Here is a 10,467-nt window from a genome sequence, read left to right on the forward strand (position 1 = left end):
ACCAGATATACTACATCCATAACTAGTGGTTTCCTCATTACCAGATATACTACATCCATAACTAGTGGTTTCCTCATTACCAGATATACTACATCTATAACTAGTGGTTTCCTCATTACCAGATATACTACATCCATAACTAGTGGTTTCCTCATTACCAGATATACTACATCCATAACTGGTGGTTTCCTCATTACCAGATACACTACATCCATAACTAGTGGTTTCCTCATTAGCAGGTAGGAGTTTCTGTATCCAAATTGTGTGTGCTATAATTTGCATATAAATTCATAAAAAATCAACAATGTGATTTTCTGTATTTTTTTTCTCATTTTGTCTGTCATAGTTGAAGTGTACCTATGATGAAAATTACAGGCCTCTCTCATCTTTTTAAGTGGGAAAACTTGCACAATTGGTGGCTGACTAAATACTTTTTTGCCCCACTGTGTATATTTCCATACACGCATGCATACATATACACATATTTACATACACATACCTATATAGACATAGATACTTTTTAAAAGAATATACCTTTATTCTTATTCCCTGCAAACCCTACCACCGATCGCCCAATTGGAGTAAACTAAGAAACACTTCGGCTTTTACCTTCAATTTATTCATCTTATACACATTTTACAGACACAGTCTAATTTACAATAGTTATTTTTGGTTTGTTTTTAGTCCTTCCTCTATTTCTGATGTCCATCCAGTTTGATTTATATTTGTAACTGTGCTATATCACAAAGGTTCTGAACCTATATACATTTTACAGACCCCGTATGTTTTACATTGTTTATCTTGTTATTAATCCCACCCTTCAGCTCCATTCAACCCCTCCCATCTATCCATCAACATCATCCATTTCGGATTTCTTTTTGCCATATATTTTTCAACTGTGCTGTGATGCTTCACAAAACAATTGAACCTTTCTATTCACATAGCTTCTACAGATTGTAAATTACAAATACATTTTTTTCCTAAAATAATTATTATATTATTGATTGATTGACTATGGCTTTTCAAATCACCCAGTACTGCTATCTGCAGCGTTAGTTCTAGGCAAATGTTGCAATCTTTCAGCCATTCCTGGACCTGTGATCAAAAACGAGCTACATATGGACAATACTAAAATAAATGATCTAATGACTCTGCCTCCTCACAGCAGAATCTGCAGAGCTGGGAAGATTGTATCCCCCATATATATAACATTCTATTAGTTGCAAGAATTTGGTAGTAATTTAAATTGAAAAATTCAAAGTTTTGAATCCGGTGTTGTTTTGCGTATCAATTCATAAACCATGTGCCATGGAATGGGCACATCGAAAATCTCTTCCCAACTATTTTGCAATTTATATGGCACAGCTATCAGTTTTTTGGTCCTTAACCTCTCTTGGGTAGGGGGCAGTATTTTCACGGCCGGATGAAAAACGTACCCAAATTAAACGGCCTACTACTCGGGCCCAGGAACATATAAATATTATTAGTAGATTTGGATAGAAAACACTCTGAAGTTTCTAAAACTGTTTGAATGATGTCTGTGAGTATAACAGAACTCATATGGCAGGCAAAAACCTGAGAAGAATCTAACCAGGAAGTGAGAATTCTGGTGCTTGTAGTCCTTTCAAGTCATTGCCAATCAAACACACGGTGAGTTAGGGTTCACTTCCTATGGCTTCCACTAGATGTCAACAGTCTTTAGAAAGTTGTTTGAAGCGTCTACGATGAACAGAGACCGAATGAGAAGCCTGGGAAGTTTGTCACCCAGAGAATGACATCACTTCATTGGGGCGCGTTCACGAGAGAGGATGTTCCGTTCCAAAACCTTTTTCAAGAACCAGGAACCGTCCGGTAATATGTTTGACATGTTTGAACAAACGTAAATACATTTTTTTTAAACTTTCATCGTCACATTTTCGCCGTGCTTCCGACATTTTGAGTAGCTGAACTGAACGCGCGAACAACAAGGAGCTATTTGCACATAAATTATGGATTTTATCGAACAAAACAACATTTGTTGAGTACCTGGGATCCCTGGAAGTGCCTTCTGATGAAGATCATTAAAGGTAAGTGAATATTTCTAATACTATTTATTAATTTAGTTGACTCCAACATGGCGGATATCTGTATCGCCTAGTGTATTTTTCTGAGCACAGTACTCAGATTATTGCAAAGTGTTATTTCCCAGTAAAGTTATTTTGAAATCTGGCAATGCGGTTGCATTCAGGAGATGTTAATCTATAATTCTTTGAATGACAGTTTAATATTTTATGAAGGTTTTTGAATAGTATTTTTGTCAATTGTAGCGCTGATTCACCGGCAGTTTTGGAGGCTAAATATTTTCTGAACTTCACGCGCCACTGTAAAATGCTGTTTTTGGATATAAATATGAACTTGATAGAACAAAAAATGCATGTTTTGTGTAACATGATGTCCTAGGAGTGTCATCTGATGAAGATTGTCAAAGGTTAGTGCTTCATTTTAGCTGGTTTTCTGCTTTTGGATGGCTACCGTTGCTTTGAAAACGCTAAGAAAATGGCTGTTTTGTTACTCTGTTGCTGTGGTGGTATCCTAACATAATGTAATGTTTTGCTTTCCCTGTAAAGCCTTTTTGAAATCGGACAACGTGGTTCGATTCAGGAGATGTTTATCTATAATTCTTTGAATAACAGTTTAATATTTTATCAAGGTTTTTGAATAGTATATCTGTAAATTGTAGTGCTGATTCACCGGCAGTTTTGGAGGCAAAATATTTTCTGAACGTCACGCGCCAATGTAAAATGCTGTTTTATATATAAATATGAACTTTATCGAACATAAAAATGCATGCATTGTATAACATAATGTCCTATGAGTGTCATCTGAGGAAGATCGTCAAAGGTTAGTGCTTCATTTAGCTGTGTTTTGGGTATTTGTGATGCATGCTAGTTGCTTAGAAAATGGCTGTGTGGTTATTGTGTCGATGTACTCTCCTAATATAATGTAATGTTTTGCTTTCGCTGTAAAGTCTTTTGGAAATCGGACAACTTGGTTCGATTTCCCGAGAGAGGTTAAATGAAATTGGTATATGTTTTTATTTATCACACTTTTCTTTAACCATTTATGTTCTTTAATACAGGCCCGACATACAAGTTCCTTACTTTTTTCCTCTTCTACTTGCCTCTTCCATTTTTGTGGTTATGCTGCAATTAATTTGTTGTAATTATGGGGAGAGCAGACATTTCCATATGTCTGTGTTAGCTGCATGTGTGACATCACTCCACCTGTCCTATTTATAATATCATTCACTAAAATTATACATTTTTAAAAAATGTCTTCGAAATATACAGTTTTTTAAAATAAATTATTGTATTTGAATTTAACCACAATATTTGATGTATTATTTGTTGTATTATTTGTTTCAGGTGGATTAAACTGAAATTGCAACCAACTTTCTAAGGCTTGTTTAAAAAAATAGAGATATTTTGGAGATTATTTGCTTTTCAAACAACCGAAAGTGGGCAGGTGTAATCTGAATAAAGGGAATAAGGCCCTTCTTGAACATAGGATGAGACATTTGTACCAATTTACTAGAAAACCAGTTTGGATTTAAACATAACTTTGGTATGACTGATGCCTTTAGTGAGAGGTTTAATGCTTTAATATTTAATAATTTCTGCCCTCCGAATGCATATTCGTTATATAAATAGGCCCTATTAATTTTATCTGGCTTGCCATTCCAAATAAAATGGAATCTTTTTTGTTCATATAATTTAAAAAGCAGGTCACTAGGTGTAGGCAAAACCATAAGCAAATAGGTAAACTGTGATATGATTAAAGAGTTAATCAGGGTGATTTTTCCACAAATAGACAGGTATTTTCCTTTCCATGGTAGCAAGATCTTATCTGTTTTTGCTAACTTTCTATAAAAATGTATTGGAGTGACTACATGGTAATGTAAAATTTGCATTTTTTAGTGATCCAATACGTAGTATCATATCACTTATCATAATTTGGTTTTAATCCAGAGAGGATAGCAAAAATATCTAGATCCTCTATGAAGCCGTAGAGAGACTCTAATTGTGGTTTTAAAAGAACATGAATCATTGGCGTACAATGACACCTTGGTTTTTAAGCCACAGATTTCTAATCCCTTAATATTATTGTTTGATCTAATCTTAACAGCTAACATTTCAATGGCAATAATAAATAAATATGCCGATAGTGGACAACCTTGTTTTACTCCTCTAGATAGTTTAAAACTTTCTGAGATGTAGCCATTATTTACTACTTTACACCTAGGGTTACTATACATAACTTTAACCCATTTTATAAGAGATTCTCCAAAATTGAAATATTCTAGGCATTTATATATAAACTCCAGTCGTACTTTATCCATAGCCTTTTCAAAAACCGCTATGAAAACCAGGCCTGGTGTCCCTGATATTTCTTGACTGTCTTAATTCAAATTTAAGACGTCAATTGTTTTACAACTTCATGGGTATGATCTGGACATCACATTTTACCTCAAATAAACAGTGGATTTCTGCTGTTGTGGGCCTTTAACCATCTGTCTGACTTTGTTGTTCACACAGGAGAGAGACGTGACTATCGTGGATCCTCTGTGGAGCCTCAACAACATCATGATGCTGACGAGACAGAGAAGAGTCTCTCCAGATCAGAACTCCTCAAGAAACACCAGCAGAGACCCACAGGGAAGAAATCTCACTGCTGCTCTGACTGTGGGAAAAGATTCAACTCTTCATCAAACCTTAAAATACATCAAAGAATTCACACAGGAGAGAAATCATACGGCTGTGATCAATGTGGGAAGAGTTTTACTCTGCTACAAACCCTGAAATCACACCAGAGAACACACACAGGAGAGAAACCTTATAGCTGTGATCAATGTTGGAAGAGTTTTACTACATCTAGCAATCTAACTATGCACCAGAGAACACACACAGGAGAGAAACCCTTTAGCTGTGATCAATGTGGGAAGAGTTTTACTACATCTAGCTATCTAACTATACACCAGAGAACACACACAGGAGAGAATCCTTACGGCTGTGATCAATGTGGGAAGAGATTTATTCTGCTACAAACCCTGAAATCACACCAGAGAATACACTCTGGAGAGAAACCTTTTGGCTGTGATCAATGTGGGACGAGTTTTTCTCAGCTAAGCACCCTGATAGGACACCAGCGGGTACACATAGGAGAGAAACCTTTTAGCTGTGATCAATGTGGGAAGGGTTTTACTACATCTAGTTGTCTAACTATACACCAGAGAACACACACTGGAGAGAAACCTTATGGCTGTGATCAATGTGGGAAGAGTTTTACTCAGCTAAGCAACCTGATAGTACACCAGCGGACACACACAGGAGAGAAACCTTATAGCTGTGATCACTGTGGGAAGAGTTTTACGACATCTAGCTGTCTAACTATACACCAGAGAATACACACAGGAGAGAAACCTTATGGCTGTGATCACTGTGGGAAGAGTTTTATTGGGCTACAAACCCTGAAATCACACCAGAGAATACACACTGGAGAGAAACCTTTTAGCTGTGATCAATGTGAGAAGAGTTTTACTACATCTAGCTGTCTAACTAAACACCAGAGAACACACACAGGAGAGAAATCTTATAGCTGTGATCAATGTGGGAAGGGTTTTTCTACATCTTGCTATCTAACTATTCACCAGAGAACACACACAGGAGATAAATCTTATGGCTGTAATCAATGTGGGAAGAAATACTCTGATAAAAGATCTCTGATTAAACATCAGAAAATACATGAAGGAGTTGTTTCATGATATCAATGATATAATGTCACAATGTAGAATGTTTTAACATTGTAGAAGGAAGTATTTTAGTGATGTCACAATGTAGAACCCTAAACGTTTGTCCCCTGTTCTATTGATTTCAACATGATATGGATATTATCCTCAGGGGGAAAATCCAGGCTCTGAAATGAAAGAGTACTATTTATGTGATTTAACAAAAAGTGACTAACAAAAAAAGAGTTGTGTTACACTTACCACGTTGGTGACCGACTTGAATCAAAACACAACACTTCAAAATGTTTAGGTTTTCAGTATATCCCAAACGGTTTCTAAATATTGGTTATTGATTTGGACACGTTACATAGGTAACTGTTTAGACATTCAAAAGACGTTGAAAATAAGACTATGCCAGATGTCCAATATATGTTCGGTTGTAGTTGAAAAGATGTCTTTTCGGGTCGTTTTTTCAATGACTTCAAAACAGCTTCATTTCAACGTACTTGCAGCCTATACACATGGACGCAGTATAATAAATTGGTCTATAATCAATTTTATTAACCATCCTACATCACTCCAGTATTTATTTACAACATTCAAGTGCTAATTGTCTTTATTCCACTACTGAAGAATCATGACTCAAATCACCTCATATTTCAAACATCCAGCCTGACAAAAGATACGTTTTATTATTTCATGCCTCACCCTTAAGTTAATTATTGCCAATACATATTAACCAAGGGGTGTACATTTGGTTTGATATTTAATATTTACAATTCATGTAACATTTAGTAATCATTATTATTTATGCAACCAACTGACCATTTTTGGGTACAATTATATTGACAGTGTTGCCCTGCTTTTAGAATATCAGGGATCATTCTTAGATGTGCCAACCCAAATGTACTAGAGCATGACATTGGGGACTGGGCCCGATCCAACAACATGCCTATCGAGATATTGCAGGAGTTTGCTCTTGAAATCAGACATGACTAATACAATTTGATTTGATTTTTGTTTGGGCTTGTTCCAACGGGACGAAAGTTCTAGAAGCTAGTGAGTTTTAGGAAGACGAGAGTTCTAGAAGCTAGCGAGTTTTAGGATTCTATAGAAGAAAAGGAGAAAAATTATATGATTGTATATTATTATTTAGAAATACGTGTTTTTTGTTGTTTTTAATTGTTGACAGCCAGTAGACACCATGTTAGTATTGAAGAAGGTGAAGCGTTGTAGTTGATTATAATGTGAAATGGAAGTTGTTTTCTGTTGGTGGTGAGTAAACTTGTCCAAAAAAATATAGGATATATTTGTTGTCTTAAGGGGAAGAAGGTGTTACAGGCTTTGGTTTTTCCATTTATGGTTTGAGGTTGGACTTTAGCACGTCTAGCTCGTTAGCACGTCTAGCTCGTTAGCACGTAGGACGCACTGATTGGTGTCACCTCGTTAGTCAGTATGTGTTACACCTGTGCTGGCTTGTCCATCTCGTTAGTGGGAAGGTGTTTCACCTGAGCTGGTCCAGGTTCTATTTAAGAATGTCTGGCCCAGTGCTCCAGTTGTCTTGATACATGTGGAGAGTCAACACCTTTAGTTGCTCCACCTTTTTGGTTTGCGTCCTGTCTTTAAGTTTGGTGTGGGTTTTTCTTTTGTTTTCCTCTTCTTGGGCAGATTTAGTGGGTCTCATGGTGGGTGTCTTTTAGGTCCCAGTTGTTGTTACTAGTGAACTTTCAGTGGACACCCCCATAGTGTCTTTCAGAGCCCCTCCAAAAAACAAGTTATATTTTGGGTTGAATATAGCATCATATTGTTGATATTTTAATCAATGGCATTTCCTTAGAATGCTCATTAGTTGTCATTCTTCTGTTTTTTATCCTTGTATTTATGTACTAAATATTTATTTTCATTGTTTTTTCCTGTGAATCCATTGTGTTGCATCCATGTCTGACAAGTCTGTATAAATAAAGCTTGATTTTATTTGAACACATTGTAAAACAAATTTACCCAATGACTGACCAATCAACAGACTCTTGGTCCATCTTAGTATGAAAAACAGATCAATCCCACTTTTCCAGCCTGCTGAAGGCGTGGTGGAGTGGTAAACACCACCCCCGGCTCTACCAGGGGCTTGAGGTGGTCTCCCACAGCTCTGCTTATGTCATGTTCTGTGGCCTTGCTGTTCCATTTCTTGACTGCCCCTGCAACACAGAAAGAAAGAAATACATTTAGTCATATTAAATAAAACACTCAATGTAATAGATATGTAGCATCTATGGCCTCACATACACTTGGCATCTAAATGTGACTTCTGTCATCTGATCACTCCAAGCTGCATTAGGTTCAGATCTACCAGGATGGGCCTTTGACATAGTCTGGATGCAGTCAGGCCACCAAATATGCATCAGCAATGTAAAGAGATGGGGTGAATGAGGGGAAAAGTAAATTTGACACAAATTACCTTCATAAATCAAATCAAATGTTGTTGGTCACATACAGGTGTTCAGCAGATGTTATTGCAGGTGTAGTGAAATGCTTGTCCTTCTAGTTCCCACAGTGCAGCAATATCTAACAATTAATATCTAACAATTTCACAACAAATACCTAATACACACAAATCTAAGTAAAGGAATGGAATTAGGAATATATAAATATATGGATAAACAATGTCAGAGCAGCATAGACTGAGATACAGTTTATACATATGAGATGAGAAATGATATGTAAACATTATTAAAGTGACTAGTGTTCCATTTATTAAAGTGGCCAATGATGTCAAGTCTATATGTAGGCTGCAGTCTCTCTGTGCTGTTTAACAGTCTGATGGCCTTGAGATAGAAGCTATTTTTCAGTCTTTCGGTCCCAGCTTTGATGCACCTGTACTGATCTCGCCTTCTGAATGATAGTGGGTGAACAGGCAGTGGCTCGGGTAATAACAAAGAACATGTATGTATGCCTGGGGGGAAATTCACTTTCATACAGCCAAAAGTGGTGAGAAATTACAGCAATACCAGTGGACAATTTGCACTAAATAAACATAAATGGAACATGTTCCCTTTTGCTGACGTGATGAACCACTAAGGGAACATAAATATTTACCATCTAAACCATGTGTGACCTCACCTCTCTGGCTGTAGAAGTGTTCTTCCTAACCAGTCCCTCAACAGCTCTCTGACTGAGCTCCACCCTCACTGGGTCTTCAGAGGAGAGGAAGGCTGAGGAGGGATGGAAGGATGAATGGATCAGTCAGTCAATAAAGTGTAGAGCTGCTGTCTATGCTGTCTGACAAAGTCACTATTTTAGAAGTTCATTAAAGTAAATAAAGCTTTATGACGGCTGAATAACAACTATCAATCACTTAGATCATGTATTTTCAGGTAGAGATACATCCTTGGGACGTCCCTAGCCCGTTGAAGTTGAAATTTAAAATGGTTAAGGTAGGGGTTAAGGTTAGGGTTTAGGGTAGAGATGTCCCAAGGATCCCGGATAGCATTGACCATTGTGCATTCTTCTGTCTCTTTTACATAGCAGGTGATGGGTTCTGACTTCTGAACTTGAAAATATTAAATATCCTTATTTTGTGAAATTGAATGAAACAATAATGTATGTTGATGCTAATATGATGTACAATATTCCATGATGTTTCTATATGATAACAATAGAGCAATATATTTAATATGATGTACAATATTCCATGATGTTTCTATATGATAACAATAGAGCAATATATTTCATATGATGTACAATATTCCATGATGTTTCTATATGATAACAATAGAGTAATATATTTAATATGACATATACAATTTTTTAAACAGTTTCACAAATTAATTTATAATTAACTTAATCATTATGATTCAACATCAGTTCACCGTCTCACCTCATACTGTATTGGAGCAGCAGCAGCTGACTGCCCGGTTCAACATCAGTTCACCGTCTCACCTCATACTGTATTGGAGCAGCAGCAGCTGACTGCCCGGTTCAACATCAGTTCACCGTCTCACCTCATACTGTATTGGAGCAGCAGCAGCTGACTGCCCGGTTCAACATCAGTTCACCGTCTCACCTCATACTGTATTGGAGCAGCAGCAGCTGACTGCCCGGTTCAACATCAGTTCACCGTCTCACCTCATACTGTATTGGAGCAGCAGCAGCTGACTGCCCGGTTCAACATCAGTTCACCGTCTCACCTCATACTGTATTGGAGCAGCAGCAGCTGACTTGATCGTTGATACTAATCATCATGTTTGAATCTGAGAGTAAATAGAGCCGACTACACTCTAAAAATGAAGGGTTCAACTGGAGTTGTTCTCAGATCCCCTAAGAACCGTAGGGTTCTTGGTCAATGAAAAACAGCCCCAAAAGGTTCTTCAAAGAACTTGTTAGAAGGTGGGTTCATCGAGGAACCTCCGTTGTTGCTGGACTTCTTCCGGGAACTTCGCAATTACAACTGAAAACGATGGTGACAAGTTTGGATGCGACAACAGTTAAAAAGGTTAAGTTGGGTTGATGTTTGGCTCTGAATATGTCTCAATCATTTATTATAATAATATAACATACTAATAATGAATAACGAAGACAATGATGGTTTTCTGTGAATATCTTCCATAACGTTACTATAGTTAATGAACGTAAATATTAGAAAGCCGGGTTTGACCGTCGGCGTTGTATGAGCTACAGTACAGTACCGTTAGCTAGCTAGCTAACGT

The sequence above is a fragment of the Salmo trutta genome, unplaced genomic scaffold (genome assembly GCF_901001165.1).
Source record: "Salmo trutta unplaced genomic scaffold, fSalTru1.1, whole genome shotgun sequence".
NCBI classification, from domain to species: Eukaryota; Metazoa; Chordata; class Actinopteri; order Salmoniformes; family Salmonidae; genus Salmo; species Salmo trutta.